Consider the following 26,359-nt stretch of genomic DNA (forward strand, 5'->3'; position numbering starts at 1 on the left):
TGTGTTTCCTATGCAGATCCTAAGCCCAGTGTCACATGCAAGTAGGAGGAGTAAGAAGGGTTCCTGGCAAATCCGGGTTATGGATTGCATTTAAAAAGGCCCCGTGGGAGTGCAATGGGCCCCTGTCTTGCTGCTTAGCAATAATGGTATGGGTTTAGGTTCTGCTGTGTGTACTGGTGGTTGACTGCCCCCCAGCCCAGAGTGTGCATGGAAAATTGTCTGGCAGCCTCCCTGACAGCAAGCAGTGATAGTGCCCATGAAGGGGACCTTGTTGGGCCCGCCCCTTTCACGGTTATCGCTTCTCGGCCTTTTGGCTAAGATCAAGTGTAGTATCTGTTCTTATCAGTTTAATATCTGATACGTCCCCTATCTGGGGACCATATATTAAATGGATTTTTGAGAACGGGGGCCGATTTCGAAGCTTGCTTCCGTCGCCCTATGCATTGACCCGATATGGCAGTATCTTCGGGTACAGTGCACCACCCCCTTACAGGGTTAAAAAGAAAGATTCCTACTTTCATTGCTACCTGCTTGCTGGCTAGCCAGCTAGCCAGCCCTGTGGGCCTTGCTGCTGCTGCAGCCAATAAACAAAAGGTGGTGCTGCTGCTGCTTCTGCTGCTTCTGCTTCTGCTTGTGTCTGGCCCCTGTTGGAGCGTCCAGGCACAGGACTTCTGCTGCTGCTGACTAAATGGCCTCCTTAATTGGATCATTTGAGTAGCCAGCACACCTGTGCAGGTAGGGCATGACATGATAGGCAGCTGCCTTGATAGCGGGTGGGTGCTGAATGTTCCTAATTGACAAAATAAGATTAATGCTTATGAAGAAATATAAAATCTCATCCCTTCCCCAATATCGCGCCACACCCCTACCCCTTAATTCCCTGGTTGAACGTGATGGACATATGTCTTTTTTCGACCGTACTAACTATGTAACTATGTAACATAACATGGGGGGGGGGGGGGTCTCCTGGCTGTTCACACAGGTGTGTCATTGCTGTACATTGACCATGCATTGCTTCTGTGGTATTGCAAAGGCAAAGACAAATGCTTCCAGCCATCCATTGCACTAATGGATTGGTCATCAGCTGGCTGTCTATGTCCCGCATCAATATAGACCAAAGTACAGAGGGTTAGGCTATGCTATTGTGCACCTACCTGATGCATCAGAAGGTGCGAGGCCCTTGCTAAATTCTGTGCACAGACTTTGAGATCTATGCTTTAGACTGTATCTAAACCTGCTCCAACATGGACTGACATTCTGGCCTACTTTCAGCCGATGCGACTTGTCTGTCGCTGAACAGTCGCTTTTTATGTATTCAGCACCTATGTATAATGTTGTAAAAATGCTCTAGAAGCTAAAGTCGCAGAAATGTCACACATATTTGGCCTGCAACTTTCTGTGCGACAAATTCAGACAGGAAAAATCAGTATAAATCCTTAGAAAATTATCCCCCAGTGTCTCCATCTGCTGGCGGTATTGAATAAGCATTGCTGCACTGATGGGGTATGCATTAGACGAAAAAAAAGAAGAAAAAGAAGAATAATACGCCCAGAAAAGAGGCGAAAAGGAGAAAAACGTAAAAAAACGTGAAAAAAAAGTAAGAGGAAGAGAAGGGAAAAAAAGGTGGAAATGGGTTTAAAAGTGATTTCGGCGGAGAAATATATATATATATATATATATATATATATATATATATATATATATGCGCACACACACACATAGATATAAACGTATTCTCCGTTGAGATATTGCAGCCGCTGCTGTGTCCAGGCCCAGGAGCCTTAGCACTGTGCTGTGATGTCACTCAATACCACTGACATCACTAGGTGTAAACAACATCTCTCCTTTGCTGTGTATGTGACTATGGAGCTGTTTGGTGATGTCGTCTATTACGGCCTTCATAGAAGCAACAGGAGATTGTTGCATCCATCTTGAACCCTCAGAACTACAGTGCTATGATGTCACTCACTTCCACAGGCCTTGCAGAGTGTAAACAACAACAACCCAGCTTTGTTGTGTATGTAACCAAAGGGATTTGTGATGTCACCTAGAACCTTCACAGCAGCGACAGCTTTATGAGGAGCATCAGCACTGCTCTGCCTGAGCAGAACCATCACCGCCATAGGTTGTCAAATAACCCGGATTTAACCCACACAGGTAAGTCCAATGGGGTGCAGGCATGTCCTCTATGCTTACAGCTTCCCGTGGGTGTTGGTTTGATACCGTTTGGGGACAGCCAAGGAGGCATCTGCAGGCAACAAAGGTAGGTGTGTGCTTGTGTGTGTGTTTCCTATGCAGATCCTAAGCCCAGTGTCACATGCAAGTAGGAGGAGTAAGAAGGGTTCCTGGCAAATCCGGGTTATGGATTGCATTTAAAAAGGCCCCGTGGGAGTGCAATGGGCCCCTGTCTTGCTGCTTAGCAATAATGGTATGGGTTTAGGTTCTGCTGTGTGTACTGGTGGTTGACTGCCCCCCAAGCCCAGAGTGTGCATGGAAAATTGTCTGGCAGCCTCCCTGACAGCAAGCAGTGATAGTGCCCATGAAGGGGACCTTGTTGGGCCCGCCCCTTTCACGGTTATCGCTTCTCGGCCTTTTGGCTAAGATCAAGTGTAGTATCTGTTCTTATCAGTTTAATATCTGATACGTCCCCTATCTGGGGACCATATATTAAATGGATTTTTGAGAACGGGGGCCGATTTCGAAGCTTGCTTCCGTCGCACTATGCATTGACCCGATATGGCAGTATCTTCGGGTACAGTGCACCACCCCCTTACAGGGTTAAAAAGAAAGATTCCTACTTTCATTGCTACCTGCTTGCTGGCTAGCCAGCTAGCCAGCCCTGTGGGCCTTGCTGCTGCTGCAGCCAATAAACAAAAGGTGGTGCTGCTGCTGCTTCTGCTGCTTCTGCTTCTGCTTGTGTCTGGCCCCTGTTGGAGCGTCCAGGCACAGGACTTCTGCTGCTGCTGACTAAATGGCCTCCTTAATTGGATCATTTGAGTAGCCAGCACACCTGTGCAGGTAGGGCATGACATGATAGGCAGCTGCCTTGATAGCGGGTGGGTGCTGAATGTTCCTAATTGACAAAATAAGATTAATGCTTATGAAGAAATATAAAATCTCATCCCTTCCCCAATATCGCGCCACACCCCTACCCCTTAATTCCCTGGTTGAACGTGATGGACATATGTCTTTTTTCGACCGTACTAACTATGTAACTATGTAACATAACATGGGGGGGGGGGGTCTCCTGGCTGTTCACACAGGTGTGTCATTGCTGTACATTGACCATGCATTGCTTCTGTGGTATTGCAAAGGCAAAGACAAATGCTTCCAGCCATCCATTGCACTAATGGATTGGTCATCAGCTGGCTGTCTATGTCCCGCATCAATATAGACCAAAGTACAGAGGGTTAGGCTATGCTATTGTGCACCTACCTGATGCATCAGAAGGTGCGAGGCCCTTGCTAAATTCTGTGCACAGACTTTGAGATCTATGCTTTAGACTGTATCTAAACCTGCTCCAACATGGACTGACATTCTGGCCTACTTTCAGCCGATGCGACTTGTCTGTCGCTGAACAGTCGCTTTTTATGTATTCAGCACCTATGTATAATGTTGTAAAAATGCTCTAGAAGCTAAAGTCGCAGAAATGTCACACATATTTGGCCTGCAACTTTCTGTGCGACAAATTCAGACAGGAAAAATCAGTATAAATCCTTAGAAAATTATCCCCCAGTGTCTCCATCTGCTGGCGGTATTGAATAAGCATTGCTGCACTGATGGGGTATGCATTAGACGAAAAAAAAGAAGAAAAAGAAGAATAATACGCCCAGAAAAGAGGCGAAAAGGAGAAAAACGTAAAAAAACGTGAAAAAAAAGTAAGAGGAAGAGAAGGGAAAAAAAGGTGGAAATGGGTTTAAAAGTGATTTCGGCGGAGAATATATATATATATATATATATATATATATATATATATATATATATGCGCACACACACACATAGATATAAACGTATTCTCCGTTGAGATATTGCAGCCGCTGCTGTGTCCAGGCCCAGGAGCCTTAGCACTGTGCTGTGATGTCACTCAATACCACTGACATCACTAGGTGTAAACAACATCTCTCCTTTGCTGTGTATGTGACTATGGAGCTGTTTGGTGATGTCGTCTATTACGGCCTTCATAGAAGCAACAGGAGATTGTTGCATCCATCTTGAACCCTCAGAACTACAGTGCTATGATGTCACTCACTTCCACAGGCCTTGCAGAGTGTAAACAACAACAACCCAGCTTTGTTGTGTATGTAACCAAAGGGATTTGTGATGTCACCTAGAACCTTCACAGCAGCGACAGCTTTATGAGGAGCATCAGCACTGCTCTGCCTGAGCAGAACCATCACCGCCATAGGTTGTCAAATAACCCGGATTTAACCCACACAGGTAAGTCCAATGGGGTGCAGGCATGTCCTCTATGCTTACAGCTTCCCGTGGGTGTTGGTTTGATACCGTTTGGGGACAGCCAAGGAGGCATCTGCAGGCAACAAAGGTAAGGTGTGTGCTTGTGTGTGTGTTTCCTATGCAGATCCTAAGCCCAGTGTCACATGCAAGTAGGAGGAGTAAGAAGGGTTCCTGGCAAATCCGGGTTATGGATTGCATTTAAAAAGGCCCCGTGGGAGTGCAATGGGCCCCTGTCTTGCTGCTTAGCAATAATGGTATGGGTTTAGGTTCTGCTGTGTGTACTGGTGGTTGACTGCCCCCCAGCCCAGAGTGTGCATGGAAAATTGTCTGGCAGCCTCCCTGACAGCAAGCAGTGATAGTGCCCATGAAGGGGACCTTGTTGGGCCCGCCCCTTTCACGGTTATCGCTTCTCGGCCTTTTGGCTAAGATCAAGTGTAGTATCTGTTCTTATCAGTTTAATATCTGATACGTCCCCTATCTGGGGACCATATATTAAATGGATTTTTGAGAACGGGGGCCGATTTCGAAGCTTGCTTCCGTCGCCCTATGCATTGACCCGATATGGCAGTATCTTCGGGTACAGTGCACCACCCCCTTACAGGGTTAAAAAGAAAGATTCCTACTTTCATTGCTACCTGCTTGCTGGCTAGCCAGCTAGCCAGCCCTGTGGGCCTTGCTGCTGCTGCAGCCAATAAACAAAAGGTGGTGCTGCTGCTGCTTCTGCTGCTTCTGCTTCTGCTTGTGTCTGGCCCCTGTTGGAGCGTCCAGGCACAGGACTTCTGCTGCTGCTGACTAAATGGCCTCCTTAATTGGATCATTTGAGTAGCCAGCACACCTGTGCAGGTAGGGCATGACATGATAGGCAGCTGCCTTGATAGCGGGTGGGTGCTGAATGTTCCTAATTGACAAAATAAGATTAATGCTTATGAAGAAATATAAAATCTCATCCCTTCCCCAATATCGCGCCACACCCCTACCCCTTAATTCCCTGGTTGAACGTGATGGACATATGTCTTTTTTCGACCGTACTAACTATGTAACTATGTAACATAACATGGGGGGGGGGGGGTCTCCTGGCTGTTCACACAGGTGTGTCATTGCTGTACATTGACCATGCATTGCTTCTGTGGTATTGCAAAGGCAAAGACAAATGCTTCCAGCCATCCATTGCACTAATGGATTGGTCATCAGCTGGCTGTCTATGTCCCGCATCAATATAGACCAAAGTACAGAGGGTTAGGCTATGCTATTGTGCACCTACCTGATGCATCAGAAGGTGCGAGGCCCTTGCTAAATTCTGTGCACAGACTTTGAGATCTATGCTTTAGACTGTATCTAAACCTGCTCCAACATGGACTGACATTCTGGCCTACTTTCAGCCGATGCGACTTGTCTGTCGCTGAACAGTCGCTTTTTATGTATTCAGCACCTATGTATAATGTTGTAAAAATGCTCTAGAAGCTAAAGTCGCAGAAATGTCACACATATTTGGCCTGCAACTTTCTGTGCGACAAATTCAGACAGGAAAAATCAGTATAAATCCTTAGAAAATTATCCCCCAGTGTCTCCATCTGCTGGCGGTATTGAATAAGCATTGCTGCACTGATGGGGTATGCATTAGACGAAAAAAAAGAAGAAAAAGAAGAATAATACGCCCAGAAAAGAGGCGAAAAGGAGAAAAACGTAAAAAAACGTGAAAAAAAAGTAAGAGGAAGAGAAGGGAAAAAAAGGTGGAAATGGGTTTAAAAGTGATTTCGGCGGAGAAATATATATATATATATATATATATATATATATATATATATGCGCACACACACACATAGATATAAACGTATTCTCCGTTGAGATATTGCAGCCGCTGCTGTGTCCAGGCCCAGGAGCCTTAGCACTGTGCTGTGATGTCACTCAATACCACTGACATCACTAGGTGTAAACAACATCTCTCCTTTGCTGTGTATGTGACTATGGAGCTGTTTGGTGATGTCGTCTATTACGGCCTTCATAGAAGCAACAGGAGATTGTTGCATCCATCTTGAACCCTCAGAACTACAGTGCTATGATGTCACTCACTTCCACAGGCCTTGCAGAGTGTAAACAACAACAACCCAGCTTTGTTGTGTATGTAACCAAAGGGATTTGTGATGTCACCTAGAACCTTCACAGCAGCGACAGCTTTATGAGGAGCATCAGCACTGCTCTGCCTGAGCAGAACCATCACCGCCATAGGTTGTCAAATAACCCGGATTTAACCCACACAGGTAAGTCCAATGGGGTGCAGGCATGTCCTCTATGCTTACAGCTTCCCGTGGGTGTTGGTTTGATACCGTTTGGGGACAGCCAAGGAGGCATCTGCAGGCAACAAAGGTAGGTGTGTGCTTGTGTGTGTGTTTCCTATGCAGATCCTAAGCCCAGTGTCACATGCAAGTAGGAGGAGTAAGAAGGGTTCCTGGCAAATCCGGGTTATGGATTGCATTTAAAAAGGCCCCGTGGGAGTGCAATGGGCCCCTGTCTTGCTGCTTAGCAATAATGGTATGGGTTTAGGTTCTGCTGTGTGTACTGGTGGTTGACTGCCCCCCAGCCCAGAGTGTGCATGGAAAATTGTCTGGCAGCCTCCCTGACAGCAAGCAGTGATAGTGCCCATGAAGGGGACCTTGTTGGGCCCGCCCCTTTCACGGTTATCGCTTCTCGGCCTTTTGGCTAAGATCAAGTGTAGTATCTGTTCTTATCAGTTTAATATCTGATACGTCCCCTATCTGGGGACCATATATTAAATGGATTTTTGAGAACGGGGGCCGATTTCGAAGCTTGCTTCCGTCGCCCTATACATTGACCCGATATGGCAGTATCTTCGGGTACAGTGCACCACCCCCTTACAGGGTTAAAAAGAAAGATTCCTACTTTCATTGCTACCTGCTTGCTGGCTAGCCAGCTAGCCAGCCCTGTGGGCCTTGCTGCTGCTGCAGCCAATAAACAAAAGGTGGTGCTGCTGCTGCTTCTGCTGCTTCTGCTTCTGCTTGTGTCTGGCCCCTGTTGGAGCGTCCAGGCACAGGACTTCTGCTGCTGCTGACTAAATGGCCTCCTTAATTGGATCATTTGAGTAGCCAGCACACCTGTGCAGGTAGGGCATGACATGATAGGCAGCTGCCTTGATAGCGGGTGGGTGCTGAATGTTCCTAATTGACAAAATAAGATTAATGCTTATGAAGAAATATAAAATCTCATCCCTTCCCCAATATCGCGCCACACCCCTACCCCTTAATTCCCTGGTTGAACGTGATGGACATATGTCTTTTTTCGACCGTACTAACTATGTAACTATGTAACATAACATGGGGGGGGGGGGGTCTCCTGGCTGTTCACACAGGTGTGTCATTGCTGTACATTGACCATGCATTGCTTCTGTGGTATTGCAAAGGCAAAGACAAATGCTTCCAGCCATCCATTGCACTAATGGATTGGTCATCAGCTGGCTGTCTATGTCCCGCATCAATATAGACCAAAGTACAGAGGGTTAGGCTATGCTATTGTGCACCTACCTGATGCATCAGAAGGTGCGAGGCCCTTGCTAAATTCTGTGCACAGACTTTGAGATCTATGCTTTAGACTGTATCTAAACCTGCTCCAACATGGACTGACATTCTGGCCTACTTTCAGCCGATGCGACTTGTCTGTCGCTGAACAGTCGCTTTTTATGTATTCAGCACCTATGTATAATGTTGTAAAAATGCTCTAGAAGCTAAAGTCGCAGAAATGTCACACATATTTGGCCTGCAACTTTCTGTGCGACAAATTCAGACAGGAAAAATCAGTATAAATCCTTAGAAAATTATCCCCCAGTGTCTCCATCTGCTGGCGGTATTGAATAAGCATTGCTGCACTGATGGGGTATGCATTAGACGAAAAAAAAGAAGAAAAAGAAGAATAATACGCCCAGAAAAGAGGCGAAAAGGAGAAAAACGTAAAAAAACGTGAAAAAAAAGTAAGAGGAAGAGAAGGGAAAAAAAGGTGGAAATGGGTTTAAAAGTGATTTCGGCGGAGAAATATATATATATATATATATATATATATATATATATATATATATATGCGCACACACACACATAGATATAAACGTATTCTCCGTTGAGATATTGCAGCCGCTGCTGTGTCCAGGCCCAGGAGCCTTAGCACTGTGCTGTGATGTCACTCAATACCACTGACATCACTAGGTGTAAACAACATCTCTCCTTTGCTGTGTATGTGACTATGGAGCTGTTTGGTGATGTCGTCTATTACGGCCTTCATAGAAGCAACAGGAGATTGTTGCATCCATCTTGAACCCTCAGAACTACAGTGCTATGATGTCACTCACTTCCACAGGCCTTGCAGAGTGTAAACAACAACAACCCAGCTTTGTTGTGTATGTAACCAAAGGGATTTGTGATGTCACCTAGAACCTTCACAGCAGCGACAGCTTTATGAGGAGCATCAGCACTGCTCTGCCTGAGCAGAACCATCACCGCCATAGGTTGTCAAATAACCCGGATTTAACCCACACAGGTAAGTCCAATGGGGTGCAGGCATGTCCTCTATGCTTACAGCTTCCCGTGGGTGTTGGTTTGATACCGTTTGGGGACAGCCAAGGAGGCATCTGCAGGCAACAAAGGTAGGTGTGTGCTTGTGTGTGTGTTTCCTATGCAGATCCTAAGCCCAGTGTCACATGCAAGTAGGAGGAGTAAGAAGGGTTCCTGGCAAATCCGGGTTATGGATTGCATTTAAAAAGGCCCCGTGGGAGTGCAATGGGCCCCTGTCTTGCTGCTTAGCAATAATGGTATGGGTTTAGGTTCTGCTGTGTGTACTGGTGGTTGACTGCCCCCCAGCCCAGAGTGTGCATGGAAAATTGTCTGGCAGCCTCCCTGACAGCAAGCAGTGATAGTGCCCATGAAGGGGACCTTGTTGGGCCCGCCCCTTTCACGGTTATCGCTTCTCGGCCTTTTGGCTAAGATCAAGTGTAGTATCTGTTCTTATCAGTTTAATATCTGATACGTCCCCTATCTGGGGACCATATATTAAATGGATTTTTGAGAACGGGGGCCGATTTCGAAGCTTGCTTCCGTCGCCCTATGCATTGACCCGATATGGCAGTATCTTCGGGTACAGTGCACCACCCCCTTACAGGGTTAAAAAGAAAGATTCCTACTTTCATTGCTACCTGCTTGCTGGCTAGCCAGCTAGCCAGCCCTGTGGGCCTTGCTGCTGCTGCAGCCAATAAACAAAAGGTGGTGCTGCTGCTGCTTCTGCTGCTTCTGCTTCTGCTTGTGTCTGGCCCCTGTTGGAGCGTCCAGGCACAGGACTTCTGCTGCTGCTGACTAAATGGCCTCCTTAATTGGATCATTTGAGTAGCCAGCACACCTGTGCAGGTAGGGCATGACATGATAGGCAGCTGCCTTGATAGCGGGTGGGTGCTGAATGTTCCTAATTGACAAAATAAGATTAATGCTTATGAAGAAATATAAAATCTCATCCCTTCCCCAATATCGCGCCACACCCCTACCCCTTAATTCCCTGGTTGAACGTGATGGACATATGTCTTTTTTCGACCGTACTAACTATGTAACTATGTAACATAACATGGGGGGGGGGGGGTCTCCTGGCTGTTCACACAGGTGTGTCATTGCTGTACATTGACCATGCATTGCTTCTGTGGTATTGCAAAGGCAAAGACAAATGCTTCCAGCCATCCATTGCACTAATGGATTGGTCATCAGCTGGCTGTCTATGTCCCGCATCAATATAGACCAAAGTACAGAGGGTTAGGCTATGCTATTGTGCACCTACCTGATGCATCAGAAGGTGCGAGGCCCTTGCTAAATTCTGTGCACAGACTTTGAGATCTATGCTTTAGACTGTATCTAAACCTGCTCCAACATGGACTGACATTCTGGCCTACTTTCAGCCGATGCGACTTGTCTGTCGCTGAACAGTCGCTTTTTATGTATTCAGCACCTATGTATAATGTTGTAAAAATGCTCTAGAAGCTAAAGTCGCAGAAATGTCACACATATTTGGCCTGCAACTTTCTGTGCGACAAATTCAGACAGGAAAAATCAGTATAAATCCTTAGAAAATTATCCCCCAGTGTCTCCATCTGCTGGCGGTATTGAATAAGCATTGCTGCACTGATGGGGTATGCATTAGACGAAAAAAAAGAAGAAAAAGAAGAATAATACGCCCAGAAAAGAGGCGAAAAGGAGAAAAACGTAAAAAAACGTGAAAAAAAAGTAAGAGGAAGAGAAGGGAAAAAAAGGTGGAAATGGGTTTAAAAGTGATTTCGGCGGAGAATATATATATATATATATATATATATATATATATATATATATATGCGCACACACACACATAGATATAAACGTATTCTCCGTTGAGATATTGCAGCCGCTGCTGTGTCCAGGCCCAGGAGCCTTAGCACTGTGCTGTGATGTCACTCAATACCACTGACATCACTAGGTGTAAACAACATCTCTCCTTTGCTGTGTATGTGACTATGGAGCTGTTTGGTGATGTCGTCTATTACGGCCTTCATAGAAGCAACAGGAGATTGTTGCATCCATCTTGAACCCTCAGAACTACAGTGCTATGATGTCACTCACTTCCACAGGCCTTGCAGAGTGTAAACAACAACAACCCAGCTTTGTTGTGTATGTAACCAAAGGGATTTGTGATGTCACCTAGAACCTTCACAGCAGCGACAGCTTTATGAGGAGCATCAGCACTGCTCTGCCTGAGCAGAACCATCACCGCCATAGGTTGTCAAATAACCCGGATTTAACCCACACAGGTAAGTCCAATGGGGTGCAGGCATGTCCTCTATGCTTACAGCTTCCCGTGGGTGTTGGTTTGATACCGTTTGGGGACAGCCAAGGAGGCATCTGCAGGCAACAAAGGTAGGTGTGTGCTTGTGTGTGTGTTTCCTATGCAGATCCTAAGCCCAGTGTCACATGCAAGTAGGAGGAGTAAGAAGGGTTCCTGGCAAATCCGGGTTATGGATTGCATTTAAAAAGGCCCCGTGGGAGTGCAATGGGCCCCTGTCTTGCTGCTTAGCAATAATGGTATGGGTTTAGGTTCTGCTGTGTGTACTGGTGGTTGACTGCCCCCCAGCCCAGAGTGTGCATGGAAAATTGTCTGGCAGCCTCCCTGACAGCAAGCAGTGATAGTGCCCATGAAGGGGACCTTGTTGGGCCCGCCCCTTTCACGGTTATCGCTTCTCGGCCTTTTGGCTAAGATCAAGTGTAGTATCTGTTCTTATCAGTTTAATATCTGATACGTCCCCTATCTGGGGACCATATATTAAATGGATTTTTGAGAACGGGGGCCGATTTCGAAGCTTGCTTCCGTCGCCCTATGCATTGACCCGATATGGCAGTATCTTCGGGTACAGTGCACCACCCCCTTACAGGGTTAAAAAGAAAGATTCCTACTTTCATTGCTACCTGCTTGCTGGCTAGCCAGCTAGCCAGCCCTGTGGGCCTTGCTGCTGCTGCAGCCAATAAACAAAAGGTGGTGCTGCTGCTGCTTCTGCTGCTTCTGCTTCTGCTTGTGTCTGGCCCCTGTTGGAGCGTCCAGGCACAGGACTTCTGCTGCTGCTGACTAAATGGCCTCCTTAATTGGATCATTTGAGTAGCCAGCACACCTGTGCAGGTAGGGCATGACATGATAGGCAGCTGCCTTGATAGCGGGTGGGTGCTGAATGTTCCTAATTGACAAAATAAGATTAATGCTTATGAAGAAATATAAAATCTCATCCCTTCCCCAATATCGCGCCACACCCCTACCCCTTAATTCCCTGGTTGAACGTGATGGACATATGTCTTTTTTCGACCGTACTAACTATGTAACTATGTAACATAACATGGGGGGGGGGGGGGTCTCCTGGCTGTTCACACAGGTGTGTCATTGCTGTACATTGACCATGCATTGCTTCTGTGGTATTGCAAAGGCAAAGACAAATGCTTCCAGCCATCCATTGCACTAATGGATTGGTCATCAGCTGGCTGTCTATGTCCCGCATCAATATAGACCAAAGTACAGAGGGTTAGGCTATGCTATTGTGCACCTACCTGATGCATCAGAAGGTGCGAGGCCCTTGCTAAATTCTGTGCACAGACTTTGAGATCTATGCTTTAGACTGTATCTAAACCTGCTCCAACATGGACTGACATTCTGGCCTACTTTCAGCCGATGCGACTTGTCTGTCGCTGAACAGTCGCTTTTTATGTATTCAGCACCTATGTATAATGTTGTAAAAATGCTCTAGAAGCTAAAGTCGCAGAAATGTCACACATATTTGGCCTGCAACTTTCTGTGCGACAAATTCAGACAGGAAAAATCAGTATAAATCCTTAGAAAATTATCCCCCAGTGTCTCCATCTGCTGGCGGTATTGAATAAGCATTGCTGCACTGATGGGGTATGCATTAGACGAAAAAAAAGAAGAAAAAGAAGAATAATACGCCCAGAAAAGAGGCGAAAAGGAGAAAAACGTAAAAAAACGTGAAAAAAAAGTAAGAGGAAGAGAAGGGAAAAAAAGGTGGAAATGGGTTTAAAAGTGATTTCGGCGGAGAAATATATATATATATATATATATATATATATATGCGCACACACACACATAGATATAAACGTATTCTCCGTTGAGATATTGCAGCCGCTGCTGTGTCCAGGCCCAGGAGCCTTAGCACTGTGCTGTGATGTCACTCAATACCACTGACATCACTAGGTGTAAACAACATCTCTCCTTTGCTGTGTATGTGACTATGGAGCTGTTTGGTGATGTCGTCTATTACGGCCTTCATAGAAGCAACAGGAGATTGTTGCATCCATCTTGAACCCTCAGAACTACAGTGCTATGATGTCACTCACTTCCACAGGCCTTGCAGAGTGTAAACAACAACAACCCAGCTTTGTTGTGTATGTAACCAAAGGGATTTGTGATGTCACCTAGAACCTTCACAGCAGCGACAGCTTTATGAGGAGCATCAGCACTGCTCTGCCTGAGCAGAACCATCACCGCCATAGGTTGTCAAATAACCCGGATTTAACCCACACAGGTAAGTCCAATGGGGTGCAGGCATGTCCTCTATGCTTACAGCTTCCCGTGGGTGTTGGTTTGATACCGTTTGGGGACAGCCAAGGAGGCATCTGCAGGCAACAAAGGTAGGTGTGTGCTTGTGTGTGTGTTTCCTATGCAGATCCTAAGCCCAGTGTCACATGCAAGTAGGAGGAGTAAGAAGGGTTCCTGGCAAATCCGGGTTATGGATTGCATTTAAAAAGGCCCCGTGGGAGTGCAATGGGCCCCTGTCTTGCTGCTTAGCAATAATGGTATGGGTTTAGGTTCTGCTGTGTGTACTGGTGGTTGACTGCCCCCCAGCCCAGAGTGTGCATGGAAAATTGTCTGGCAGCCTCCCTGACAGCAAGCAGTGATAGTGCCCATGAAGGGGACCTTGTTGGGCCCGCCCCTTTCACGGTTATCGCTTCTCGGCCTTTTGGCTAAGATCAAGTGTAGTATCTGTTCTTATCAGTTTAATATCTGATACGTCCCCTATCTGGGGACCATATATTAAATGGATTTTTGAGAACGGGGGCCGATTTCGAAGCTTGCTTCCGTCGCCCTATGCATTGACCCGATATGGCAGTATCTTCGGGTACAGTGCACCACCCCCTTACAGGGTTAAAAAGAAAGATTCCTACTTTCATTGCTACCTGCTTGCTGGCTAGCCAGCTAGCCAGCCCTGTGGGCCTTGCTGCTGCTGCAGCCAATAAACAAAAGGTGGTGCTGCTGCTGCTTCTGCTGCTTCTGCTTCTGCTTGTGTCTGGCCCCTGTTGGAGCGTCCAGGCACAGGACTTCTGCTGCTGCTGACTAAATGGCCTCCTTAATTGGATCATTTGAGTAGCCAGCACACCTGTGCAGGTAGGGCATGACATGATAGGCAGCTGCCTTGATAGCGGGTGGGTGCTGAATGTTCCTAATTGACAAAATAAGATTAATGCTTATGAAGAAATATAAAATCTCATCCCTTCCCCAATATCGCGCCACACCCCTACCCCTTAATTCCCTGGTTGAACGTGATGGACATATGTCTTTTTTCGACCGTACTAACTATGTAACTATGTAACATAACATGGGGGGGGGGGGGGTCTCCTGGCTGTTCACACAGGTGTGTCATTGCTGTACATTGACCATGCATTGCTTCTGTGGTATTGCAAAGGCAAAGACAAATGCTTCCAGCCATCCATTGCACTAATGGATTGGTCATCAGCTGGCTGTCTATGTCCCGCATCAATATAGACCAAAGTACAGAGGGTTAGGCTATGCTATTGTGCACCTACCTGATGCATCAGAAGGTGCGAGGCCCTTGCTAAATTCTGTGCACAGACTTTGAGATCTATGCTTTAGACTGTATCTAAACCTGCTCCAACATGGACTGACATTCTGGCCTACTTTCAGCCGATGCGACTTGTCTGTCGCTGAACAGTCGCTTTTTATGTATTCAGCACCTATGTATAATGTTGTAAAAATGCTCTAGAAGCTAAAGTCGCAGAAATGTCACACATATTTGGCCTGCAACTTTCTGTGCGACAAATTCAGACAGGAAAAATCAGTATAAATCCTTAGAAAATTATCCCCCAGTGTCTCCATCTGCTGGCGGTATTGAATAAGCATTGCTGCACTGATGGGGTATGCATTAGACGAAAAAAAAGAAGAAAAAGAAGAATAATACGCCCAGAAAAGAGGCGAAAAGGAGAAAAACGTAAAAAAACGTGAAAAAAAAGTAAGAGGAAGAGAAGGGAAAAAAAGGTGGAAATGGGTTTAAAAGTGATTTCGGCGGAGAATATATATATATATATATATATATATATATATATATATATATATATATGCGCACACACACACATAGATATAAACGTATTCTCCGTTGAGATATTGCAGCCGCTGCTGTGTCCAGGCCCAGGAGCCTTAGCACTGTGCTGTGATGTCACTCAATACCACTGACATCACTAGGTGTAAACAACATCTCTCCTTTGCTGTGTATGTGACTATGGAGCTGTTTGGTGATGTCGTCTATTACGGCCTTCATAGAAGCAACAGGAGATTGTTGCATCCATCTTGAACCCTCAGAACTACAGTGCTATGATGTCACTCACTTCCACAGGCCTTGCAGAGTGTAAACAACAACAACCCAGCTTTGTTGTGTATGTAACCAAAGGGATTTGTGATGTCACCTAGAACCTTCACAGCAGCGACAGCTTTATGAGGAGCATCAGCACTGCTCTGCCTGAGCAGAACCATCACCGCCATAGGTTGTCAAATAACCCGGATTTAACCCACACAGGTAAGTCCAATGGGGTGCAGGCATGTCCTCTATGCTTACAGCTTCCCGTGGGTGTTGGTTTGATACCGTTTGGGGACAGCCAAGGAGGCATCTGCAGGCAACAAAGGTAGGTGTGTGCTTGTGTGTGTGTTTCCTATGCAGATCCTAAGCCCAGTGTCACATGCAAGTAGGAGGAGTAAGAAGGGTTCCTGGCAAATCCGGGTTATGGATTGCATTTAAAAAGGCCCCGTGGGAGTGCAATGGGCCCCTGTCTTGCTGCTTAGCAATAATGGTATGGGTTTAGGTTCTGCTGTGTGTACTGGTGGTTGACTGCCCCCCAGCCCAGAGTGTGCATGGAAAATTGTCTGGCAGCCTCCCTGACAGCAAGCAGTGATAGTGCCCATGAAGGGGACCTTGTTGGGCCCGCCCCTTTCACGGTTATCGCTTCTCGGCCTTTTGGCTAAGATCAAGTGTAGTATCTGTTCTTATCAGTTTAATATCTGATACGTCCCCTATCTGGGGACCATATATTAAATGGATTTTTGAGAACGGGGGCCGATTTCGAAGCTTGCTTCCGTCGCCCTATGCATTGACCCGATATGGCAGTATCTTCGGGTACAGTGCACCACCCCCTTACAGGGTTAAAAAGAAAGATTCCTACTTTCATTGCTACCTGCTTGCTGGCTAGCCAGCTAGCCAGCCCTGTGGGCCTTGCTGCTGCTGCAGCCAATAAACAAAAGGTGGTGCTGCTGCTGCTTCTGCTGCTTCTGCTTCTGCTTGTGTCTGGCCCCTGTTGGAGCGTCCAGGCACAGGACTTCTGCTGCTGCTGACTAAATGGCCTCCTTAATTGGATCATTTGAGTAGCCAGCACACCTGTGCAGGTAGGGCATGACATGATAGGCAGCTGCCTTGATAGCGGGTGGGTGCTGAATGTTCCTAATTGACAAAATAAGATTAATGCTTATGAAGAAATATAAAATCTCATCCCTTCCCCAATATCGCGCCACACCCCTACCCCTTAATTCCCTGGTTGAACGTGATGGACATATGTCTTTTTTCGACCGTACTAACTATGTAACTATGTAACATAACATGGGGGGGGGGGGGTCTCCTGGCTGTTCACACAGGTGTGTCATTGCTGTACATTGACCATGCATTGCTTCTGTGGTATTGCAAAGGCAAAGACAAATGCTTCCAGCCATCCATTGCACTAATGGATTGGTCATCAGCTGGCTGTCTATGTCCCGCATCAATATAGACCAAAGTACAGAGGGTTAGGCTATGCTATTGTGCACCTACCTGATGCATCAGAAGGTGCGAGGCCCTTGCTAAATTCTGTGCACAGACTTTGAGATCTATGCTTTAGACTGTATCTAAACCTGCTCCAAACATGGACTGACATTCTGGCCTACTTTCAGCCGATGCGACTTGTCTGTCGCTGAACAGTCGCTTTTTATGTATTCAGCACCTATGTATAATGTTGTAAAAATGCTCTAGAAGCTAAAGTCGCAGAAATGTCACACATATTTGGCCTGCAACTTTCTGTGCGACAAATTCAGACAGGAAAAATCAGTATAAATCCTTAGAAAATTATCCCCCAGTGTCTCCATCTGCTGGCGGTATTGAATAAGCATTGCTGCACTGATGGGGTATGCATTAGACGAAAAAAAAGAAGAAAAAGAAGAATAATACGCCCAGAAAAGAGGCGAAAAGGAGAAAAACGTAAAAAAACGTGAAAAAAAAGTAAGAGGAAGAGAAGGGAAAAAAAGGTGGAAATGGGTTTAAAAGTGATTTCGGCGGAGAAATATATATATATATATATATATATATATATATATATATATATATATGCGCACACACACACATAGATATAAACGTATTCTCCGTTGAGATATTGCAGCCGCTGCTGTGTCCAGGCCCAGGAGCCTTAGCACTGTGCTGTGATGTCACTCAATACCACTGACATCACTAGGTGTAAACAACATCTCTCCTTTGCTGTGTATGTGACTATGGAGCTGTTTGGTGATGTCGTCTATTACGGCCTTCATAGAAGCAACAGGAGATTGTTGCATCCATCTTGAACCCTCAGAACTACAGTGCTATGATGTCACTCACTTCCACAGGCCTTGCAGAGTGTAAACAACAACAACCCAGCTTTGTTGTGTATGTAACCAAAGGGATTTGTGATGTCACCTAGAACCTTCACAGCAGCGACAGCTTTATGAGGAGCATCAGCACTGCTCTGCCTGAGCAGAACCATCACCGCCATAGGTTGTCAAATAACCCGGATTTAACCCACACAGGTAAGTCCAATGGGGTGCAGGCATGTCCTCTATGCTTACAGCTTCCCGTGGGTGTTGGTTTGATACCGTTTGGGGACAGCCAAGGAGGCATCTGCAGGCAACAAAGGTAGGTGTGTGCTTGTGTGTGTGTTTCCTATGCAGATCCTAAGCCCAGTGTCACATGCAAGTAGGAGGAGTAAGAAGGGTTCCTGGCAAATCCGGGTTATGGATTGCATTTAAAAAGGCCCCGTGGGAGTGCAATGGGCCCCTGTCTTGCTGCTTAGCAATAATGGTATGGGTTTAGGTTCTGCTGTGTGTACTGGTGGTTGACTGCCCCCCAGCCCAGAGTGTGCATGGAAAATTGTCTGGCAGCCTCCCTGACAGCAAGCAGTGATAGTGCCCATGAAGGGGACCTTGTTGGGCCCGCCCCTTTCACGGTTATCGCTTCTCGGCCTTTTGGCTAAGATCAAGTGTAGTATCTGTTCTTATCAGTTTAATATCTGATACGTCCCCTATCTGGGGACCATATATTAAATGGATTTTTGAGAACGGGGGCCGATTTCGAAGCTTGCTTCCGTCGCCCTATGCATTGACCCGATATGGCAGTATCTTCGGGTACAGTGCACCACCCCCTTACAGGGTTAAAAAGAAAGATTCCTACTTTCATTGCTACCTGCTTGCTGGCTAGCCAGCTAGCCAGCCCTGTGGGCCTTGCTGCTGCTGCAGCCAATAAACAAAAGGTGGTGCTGCTGCTGCTTCTGCTGCTTCTGCTTCTGCTTGTGTCTGGCCCCTGTTGGAGCGTCCAGGCACAGGACTTCTGCTGCTGCTGACTAAATGGCCTCCTTAATTGGATCATTTGAGTAGCCAGCACACCTGTGCAGGTAGGGCATGACATGATAGGCAGCTGCCTTGATAGCGGGTGGGTGCTGAATGTTCCTAATTGACAAAATAAGATTAATGCTTATGAAGAAATATAAAATCTCATCCCTTCCCCAATATCGCGCCACACCCCTACCCCTTAATTCCCTGGTTGAACGTGATGGACATATGTCTTTTTTCGACCGTACTAACTATGTAACTATGTAACATAACATGGGGGGGGGGGGGTCTCCTGGCTGTTCACACAGGTGTGTCATTGCTGTACATTGACCATGCATTGCTTCTGTGGTATTGCAAAGGCAAAGACAAATGCTTCCAGCCATCCATTGCACTAATGGATTGGTCATCAGCTGGCTGTCTATGTCCCGCATCAATATAGACCAAAGTACAGAGGGTTAGGCTATGCTATTGTGCACCTACCTGATGCATCAGAAGGTGCGAGGCCCTTGCTAAATTCTGTGCACAGACTTTGAGATCTATGCTTTAGACTGTATCTAAACCTGCTCCAACATGGACTGACATTCTGGCCTACTTTCAGCCGATGCGACTTGTCTGTCGCTGAACAGTCGCTTTTTATGTATTCAGCACCTATGTATAATGTTGTAAAAATGCTCTAGAAGCTAAAGTCGCAGAAATGTCACACATATTTGGCCTGCAACTTTCTGTGCGACAAATTCAGACAGGAAAAATCAGTATAAATCCTTAGAAAATTATCCCCCAGTGTCTCCATCTGCTGGCGGTATTGAATAAGCATTGCTGCACTGATGGGGTATGCATTAGACGAAAAAAAAGAAGAAAAAGAAGAATAATACGCCCAGAAAAGAGGCGAAAAGGAGAAAAACGTAAAAAAACGTGAAAAAAAAGTAAGAGGAAGAGAAGGGAAAAAAAGGTGGAAATGGGTTTAAAAGTGATTTCGGCGGAGAATATATATATATATATATATATATATATATATATATATATATATATGCGCACACACACACATAGATATAAACGTATTCTCCGTTGAGATATTGCAGCCGCTGCTGTGTCCAGGCCCAGGAGCCTTAGCACTGTGCTGTGATGTCACTCAATACCACTGACATCACTAGGTGTAAACAACATCTCTCCTTTGCTGTGTATGTGACTATGGAGCTGTTTGGTGATGTCGTCTATTACGGCCTTCATAGAAGCAACAGGAGATTGTTGCATCCATCTTGAACCCTCAGAACTACAGTGCTATGATGTCACTCACTTCCACAGGCCTTGCAGAGTGTAAACAACAACAACCCAGCTTTGTTGTGTATGTAACCAAAGGGATTTGTGATGTCACCTAGAACCTTCACAGCAGCGACAGCTTTATGAGGAGCATCAGCACTGCTCTGCCTGAGCAGAACCATCACCGCCATAGGTTGTCAAATAACCCGGATTTAACCCACACAGGTAAGTCCAATGGGGTGCAGGCATGTCCTCTATGCTTACAGCTTCCCGTGGGTGTTGGTTTGATACCGTTTGGGGACAGCCAAGGAGGCATCTGCAGGCAACAAAGGTAGGTGTGTGCTTGTGTGTGTGTTTCCTATGCAGATCCTAAGCCCAGTGTCACATGCAAGTAGGAGGAGTAAGAAGGGTTCCTGGCAAATCCGGGTTATGGATTGCATTTAAAAAGGCCCCGTGGGAGTGCAATGGGCCCCTGTCTTGCTGCTTAGCAATAATGGTATGGGTTTAGGTTCTGCTGTGTGTACTGGTGGTTGACTGCCCCCCAGCCCAGAGTGTGCATGGAAAATTGTCTGGCAGCCTCCCTGACAGCAAGCAGTGATAGTGCCCATGAAGGGGACCTTGTTGGGCCCGCCCCTTTCACGGTTATCGCTTCTCGGCCTTTTGGCTAAGATCAAGTGTAGTATCTGTTCTTATCAGTTTAATATCTGATACGTCCCCTATCTGGGGACCATATATTAAATGGATTTTTGAGAACGGGGGCCGATTTCGAAGCTTGCTTCCGTCGCACTATGCATTGACCCGATATGGCAGTATCTTCGGGTACAGTGCACCACCCCCTTACAGGGTTAAAAAGAAAGATTCCTACTTTCATTGCTACCTGCTTGCTGGCTAGCCAGCTAGCCAGCCCTGTGGGCCTTGCTGCTGCTGCAGCCAATAAACAAAAGGTGGTGCTGCTGCTGCTTCTGCTGCTTCTGCTTCTGCTTGTGTCTGGCCCCTGTTGGAGCGTCCAGGCACAGGACTTCTGCTGCTGCTGACTAAATGGCCTCCTTAATTGGATCATTTGAGTAGCCAGCACACCTGTGCAGGTAGGGCATGACATGATAGGCAGCTGCCTTGATAGCGGGTGGGTGCTGAATGTTCCTAATTGACAAAATAAGATTAATGCTTATGAAGAAATATAAAATCTCATCCCTTCCCCAATATCGCGCCACACCCCTACCCCTTAATTCCCTGGTTGAACGTGATGGACATATGTCTTTTTTCGACCGTACTAACTATGTAACTATGTAACATAACATGGGGGGGGGGGGTCTCCTGGCTGTTCACACAGGTGTGTCATTGCTGTACATTGACCATGCATTGCTTCTGTGGTATTGCAAAGGCAAAGACAAATGCTTCCAGCCATCCATTGCACTAATGGATTGGTCATCAGCTGGCTGTCTATGTCCCGCATCAATATAGACCAAAGTACAGAGGGTTAGGCTATGCTATTGTGCACCTACCTGATGCATCAGAAGGTGCGAGGCCCTTGCTAAATTCTGTGCACAGACTTTGAGATCTATGCTTTAGACTGTATCTAAACCTGCTCCAACATGGACTGACATTCTGGCCTACTTTCAGCCGATGCGACTTGTCTGTCGCTGAACAGTCGCTTTTTATGTATTCAGCACCTATGTATAATGTTGTAAAAATGCTCTAGAAGCTAAAGTCGCAGAAATGTCACACATATTTGGCCTGCAACTTTCTGTGCGACAAATTCAGACAGGAAAAATCAGTATAAATCCTTAGAAAATTATCCCCCAGTGTCTCCATCTGCTGGCGGTATTGAATAAGCATTGCTGCACTGATGGGGTATGCATTAGACGAAAAAAAAGAAGAAAAAGAAGAATAATACGCCCAGAAAAGAGGCGAAAAGGAGAAAAACGTAAAAAAACGTGAAAAAAAAGTAAGAGGAAGAGAAGGGAAAAAAAGGTGGAAATGGGTTTAAAAGTGATTTCGGCGGAGATATATATATATATATATATATATATATATATATATATATATATATGCGCACACACACACATAGATATAAACGTATTCTCCGTTGAGATATTGCAGCCGCTGCTGTGTCCAGGCCCAGGAGCCTTAGCACTGTGCTGTGATGTCACTCAATACCACTGACATCACTAGGTGTAAACAACATCTCTCCTTTGCTGTGTATGTGACTATGGAGCTGTTTGGTGATGTCGTCTATTACGGCCTTCATAGAAGCAACAGGAGATTGTTGCATCCATCTTGAACCCTCAGAACTACAGTGCTATGATGTCACTCACTTCCACAGGCCTTGCAGAGTGTAAACAACAACAACCCAGCTTTGTTGTGTATGTAACCAAAGGGATTTGTGATGTCACCTAGAACCTTCACAGCAGCGACAGCTTTATGAGGAGCATCAGCACTGCTCTGCCTGAGCAGAACCATCACCGCCATAGGTTGTCAAATAACCCGGATTTAACCCACACAGGTAAGTCCAATGGGGTGCAGGCATGTCCTCTATGCTTACAGCTTCCCGTGGGTGTTGGTTTGATACCGTTTGGGGACAGCCAAGGAGGCATCTGCAGGCAACAAAGGTAGGTGTGTGCTTGTGTGTGTGTTTCCTATGCAGATCCTAAGCCCAGTGTCACATGCAAGTAGGAGGAGTAAGAAGGGTTCCTGGCAAATCCGGGTTATGGATTGCATTTAAAAAGGCCCCGTGGGAGTGCAATGGGCCCCTGTCTTGCTGCTTAGCAATAATGGTATGGGTTTAGGTTCTGCTGTGTGTACTGGTGGTTGACTGCCCCCCAGCCCAGAGTGTGCATGGAAAATTGTCTGGCAGCCTCCCTGACAGCAAGCAGTGATAGTGCCCATGAAGGGGACCTTGTTGGGCCCGCCCCTTTCACGGTTATCGCTTCTCGGCCTTTTGGCTAAGATCAAGTGTAGTATCTGTTCTTATCAGTTTAATATCTGATACGTCCCCTATCTGGGGACCATATATTAAATGGATTTTTGAGAACGGGGGCCGATTTCGAAGCTTGCTTCCGTCGCCCTATGCATTGACCCGATATGGCAGTATCTTCGGGTACAGTGCACCACCCCCTTACAGGGTTAAAAAGAAAGATTCCTACTTTCATTGCTACCTGCTTGCTGGCTAGCCAGCTAGCCAGCCCTGTGGGCCTTGCTGCTGCTGCAGCCAATAAACAAAAGGTGGTGCTGCTGCTGCTTCTGCTGCTTCTGCTTCTGCTTGTGTCTGGCCCCTGTTGGAGCGTCCAGGCACAGGACTTCTGCTGCTGCTGACTAAATGGCCTCCTTAATTGGATCATTTGAGTAGCCAGCACACCTGTGCAGGTAGGGCATGACATGATAGGCAGCTGCCTTGATAGCGGGTGGGTGCTGAATGTTCCTAATTGACAAAATAAGATTAATGCTTATGAAGAAATATAAAATCTCATCCCTTCCCCAATATCGCGCCACACCCCTACCCCTTAATTCCCTGGTTGAACGTGATGGACATATGTCTTTTTTCGACCGTACTAACTATGTAACTATGTAACATAACATGGGGGGGGGGGGGTCTCCTGGCTGTTCACACAGGTGTGTCATTGCTGTACATTGACCATGCATTGCTTCTGTGGTATTGCAAAGGCAAAGACAAATGCTTCCAGCCATCCATTGCACTAATGGATTGGTCATCAGCTGGCTGTCTATGTCCCGCATCAATATAGACCAAAGTACAGAGGGTTAGGCTATGCTATTGTGCACCTACCTGATGCATCAGAAGGTGCGAGGCCCTTGCTAAATTCTGTGCACAGACTTTGAGATCTATGCTTTAGACTGTATCTAAACCTGCTCCAACATGGACTGACATTCTGGCCTACTTTCAGCCGATGCGACTTGTCTGTCGCTGAACAGTCGCTTTTTATGTATTCAGCACCTATGTATAATGTTGTAAAAATGCTCTAGAAGCTAAAGTCGCAGAAATGTCACACATATTTGGCCTGCAACTTTCTGTGCGACAAATTCAGACAGGAAAAATCAGTATAAATCCTTAGAAAATTATCCCCCAGTGTCTCCATCTGCTGGCGGTATTGAATAAGCATTGCTGCACTGATGGGGTATGCATTAGACGAAAAAAAAGAAGAAAAAGAAGAATAATACGCCCAGAAAAGAGGCGAAAAGGAGAAAAACGTAAAAAAACGTGAAAAAAAAGTAAGAGGAAGAGAAGGGAAAAAAAGGTGGAAATGGGTTTAAAAGTGATTTCGGCGGAGAAATATATATATATATATATATATATATATATATATATATATATATGCGCACACACACACATAGATATAAACGTATTCTCCGTTGAGATATTGCAGCCGCTGCTGTGTCCAGGCCCAGGAGCCTTAGCACTGTGCTGTGATGTCACTCAATACCACTGACATCACTAGGTGTAAACAACATCTCTCCTTTGCTGTGTATGTGACTATGGAGCTGTTTGGTGATGTCGTCTATTACGGCCTTCATAGAAGCAACAGGAGATTGTTGCATCCATCTTGAACCCTCAGAACTACAGTGCTATGATGTCACTCACTTCCACAGGCCTTGCAGAGTGTAAACAACAACAACCCAGCTTTGTTGTGTATGTAACCAAAGGGATTTGTGATGTCACCTAGAACCTTCACAGCAGCGACAGCTTTATGAGGAGCATCAGCACTGCTCTGCCTGAGCAGAACCATCACCGCCATAGGTTGTCAAATAACCCGGATTTAACCCACACAGGTAAGTCCAATGGGGTGCAGGCATGTCCTCTATGCTTACAGCTTCCCGTGGGTGTTGGTTTGATACCGTTTGGGGACAGCCAAGGAGGCATCTGCAGGCAACAAAGGTAGGTGTGTGCTTGTGTGTGTGTTTCCTATGCAGATCCTAAGCCCAGTGTCACATGCAAGTAGGAGGAGTAAGAAGGGTTCCTGGCAAATCCGGGTTATGGATTGCATTTAAAAAGGCCCCGTGGGAGTGCAATGGGCCCCTGTCTTGCTGCTTAGCAATAATGGTATGGGTTTAGGTTCTGCTGTGTGTACTGGTGGTTGACTGCCCCCCAGCCCAGAGTGTGCATGGAAAATTGTCTGGCAGCCTCCCTGACAGCAAGCAGTGATAGTGCCCATGAAGGGGACCTTGTTGGGCCCGCCCCTTTCACGGTTATCGCTTCTCGGCCTTTTGGCTAAGATCAAGTGTAGTATCTGTTCTTATCAGTTTAATATCTGATACGTCCCCTATCTGGGGACCATATATTAAATGGATTTTTGAGAACGGGGGCCGATTTCGAAGCTTGCTTCCGTCGCCCTATGCATTGACCCGATATGGCAGTATCTTCGGGTACAGTGCACCACCCCCTTACAGGGTTAAAAAGAAAGATTCCTACTTTCATTGCTACCTGCTTGCTGGCTAGCCAGCTAGCCAGCCCTGTGGGCCTTGCTGCTGCTGCAGCCAATAAACAAAAGGTGGTGCTGCTGCTGCTTCTGCTGCTTCTGCTTCTGCTTGTGTCTGGCCCCTGTGGAGCGTCCAGGCACAGGACTTCTGCTGCTGCTGACTAAATGGCCTCCTTAATTGGATCATTTGAGTAGCCAGCACACCTGTGCAGGTAGGGCATGACATGATAGGCAGCTGCCTTGATAGCGGGTGGGTGCTGAATGTTCCTAATTGACAAAATAAGATTAATGCTTATGAAGAAATATAAAATCTCATCCCTTCCCCAATATCGCGCCACACCCCTACCCCTTAATTCCCTGGTTGAACGTGATGGACATATGTCTTTTTTCGACCGTACTAACTATGTAACTATGTAACATAACATGGGGGGGGGGGGGTCTCCTGGCTGTTCACACAGGTGTGTCATTGCTGTACATTGACCATGCATTGCTTCTGTGGTATTGCAAAGGCAAAGACAAATGCTTCCAGCCATCCATTGCACTAATGGATTGGTCATCAGCTGGCTGTCTATGTCCCGCATCAATATAGACCAAAGTACAGAGGGTTAGGCTATGCTATTGTGCACCTACCTGATGCATCAGAAGGTGCGAGGCCCTTGCTAAATTCTGTGCACAGACTTTGAGATCTATGCTTTAGACTGTATCTAAACCTGCTCCAACATGGACTGACATTCTGGCCTACTTTCAGCCGATGCGACTTGTCTGTCGCT

General features: G+C 46.3%; 12 non-coding genes across 12 annotated transcripts; all 12 read left to right on the plus strand.

The window, feature by feature from the left end:
• The first annotated feature begins 294 nt into the window (after nt 1-294).
• Nucleotides 295-485, plus strand: LOC130301890 (U2 spliceosomal RNA). The gene has a single exon (XR_008852231.1). It is a non-coding gene; the product is annotated as a U2 spliceosomal RNA (small nuclear RNA).
• Nucleotides 486-2,577: 2,092 nt separating this feature from the next.
• Nucleotides 2,578-2,768, plus strand: LOC130301916 (U2 spliceosomal RNA). Its single transcript, XR_008852256.1, has one exon. It is a non-coding gene; the product is annotated as a U2 spliceosomal RNA (small nuclear RNA).
• Nucleotides 2,769-4,857: 2,089 nt separating this feature from the next.
• On the plus strand, nt 4,858-5,048 carry LOC130301891 (U2 spliceosomal RNA). Its single transcript, XR_008852232.1, has one exon. It is a non-coding gene; the product is annotated as a U2 spliceosomal RNA (small nuclear RNA).
• A 2,084-nt stretch (nt 5,049-7,132) lies between these two features.
• Nucleotides 7,133-7,323, plus strand: LOC130301914 (U2 spliceosomal RNA). Its single transcript, XR_008852255.1, has one exon. It is a non-coding gene; the product is annotated as a U2 spliceosomal RNA (small nuclear RNA).
• A 2,090-nt stretch (nt 7,324-9,413) lies between these two features.
• LOC130301892 (U2 spliceosomal RNA) lies at nt 9,414-9,604 on the plus strand. Its single transcript, XR_008852233.1, has one exon. It is a non-coding gene; the product is annotated as a U2 spliceosomal RNA (small nuclear RNA).
• Nucleotides 9,605-11,691: 2,087 nt separating this feature from the next.
• Nucleotides 11,692-11,882, plus strand: LOC130301893 (U2 spliceosomal RNA). Its single transcript, XR_008852234.1, has one exon. It is a non-coding gene; the product is annotated as a U2 spliceosomal RNA (small nuclear RNA).
• Nucleotides 11,883-13,959: 2,077 nt separating this feature from the next.
• Nucleotides 13,960-14,150, plus strand: LOC130301894 (U2 spliceosomal RNA). The gene has a single exon (XR_008852235.1). It is a non-coding gene; the product is annotated as a U2 spliceosomal RNA (small nuclear RNA).
• A 2,092-nt stretch (nt 14,151-16,242) lies between these two features.
• Nucleotides 16,243-16,433, plus strand: LOC130301896 (U2 spliceosomal RNA). Its single transcript, XR_008852237.1, has one exon. It is a non-coding gene; the product is annotated as a U2 spliceosomal RNA (small nuclear RNA).
• A 2,091-nt stretch (nt 16,434-18,524) lies between these two features.
• On the plus strand, nt 18,525-18,715 carry LOC130301897 (U2 spliceosomal RNA). Its single transcript, XR_008852238.1, has one exon. It is a non-coding gene; the product is annotated as a U2 spliceosomal RNA (small nuclear RNA).
• A 2,089-nt stretch (nt 18,716-20,804) lies between these two features.
• LOC130301917 (U2 spliceosomal RNA) lies at nt 20,805-20,995 on the plus strand. Its single transcript, XR_008852257.1, has one exon. It is a non-coding gene; the product is annotated as a U2 spliceosomal RNA (small nuclear RNA).
• Nucleotides 20,996-23,082: 2,087 nt separating this feature from the next.
• LOC130301898 (U2 spliceosomal RNA) lies at nt 23,083-23,273 on the plus strand. The gene has a single exon (XR_008852239.1). It is a non-coding gene; the product is annotated as a U2 spliceosomal RNA (small nuclear RNA).
• A 2,088-nt stretch (nt 23,274-25,361) lies between these two features.
• Nucleotides 25,362-25,552, plus strand: LOC130301899 (U2 spliceosomal RNA). Its single transcript, XR_008852240.1, has one exon. It is a non-coding gene; the product is annotated as a U2 spliceosomal RNA (small nuclear RNA).
• The last annotated feature ends 807 nt before the right edge of the window (nt 25,553-26,359 follow it).

This window comes from Hyla sarda, unplaced genomic scaffold (genome assembly GCF_029499605.1).
Source record: "Hyla sarda isolate aHylSar1 unplaced genomic scaffold, aHylSar1.hap1 scaffold_1140, whole genome shotgun sequence".
Classification (NCBI taxonomy): Eukaryota; Metazoa; Chordata; class Amphibia; order Anura; family Hylidae; genus Hyla; species Hyla sarda.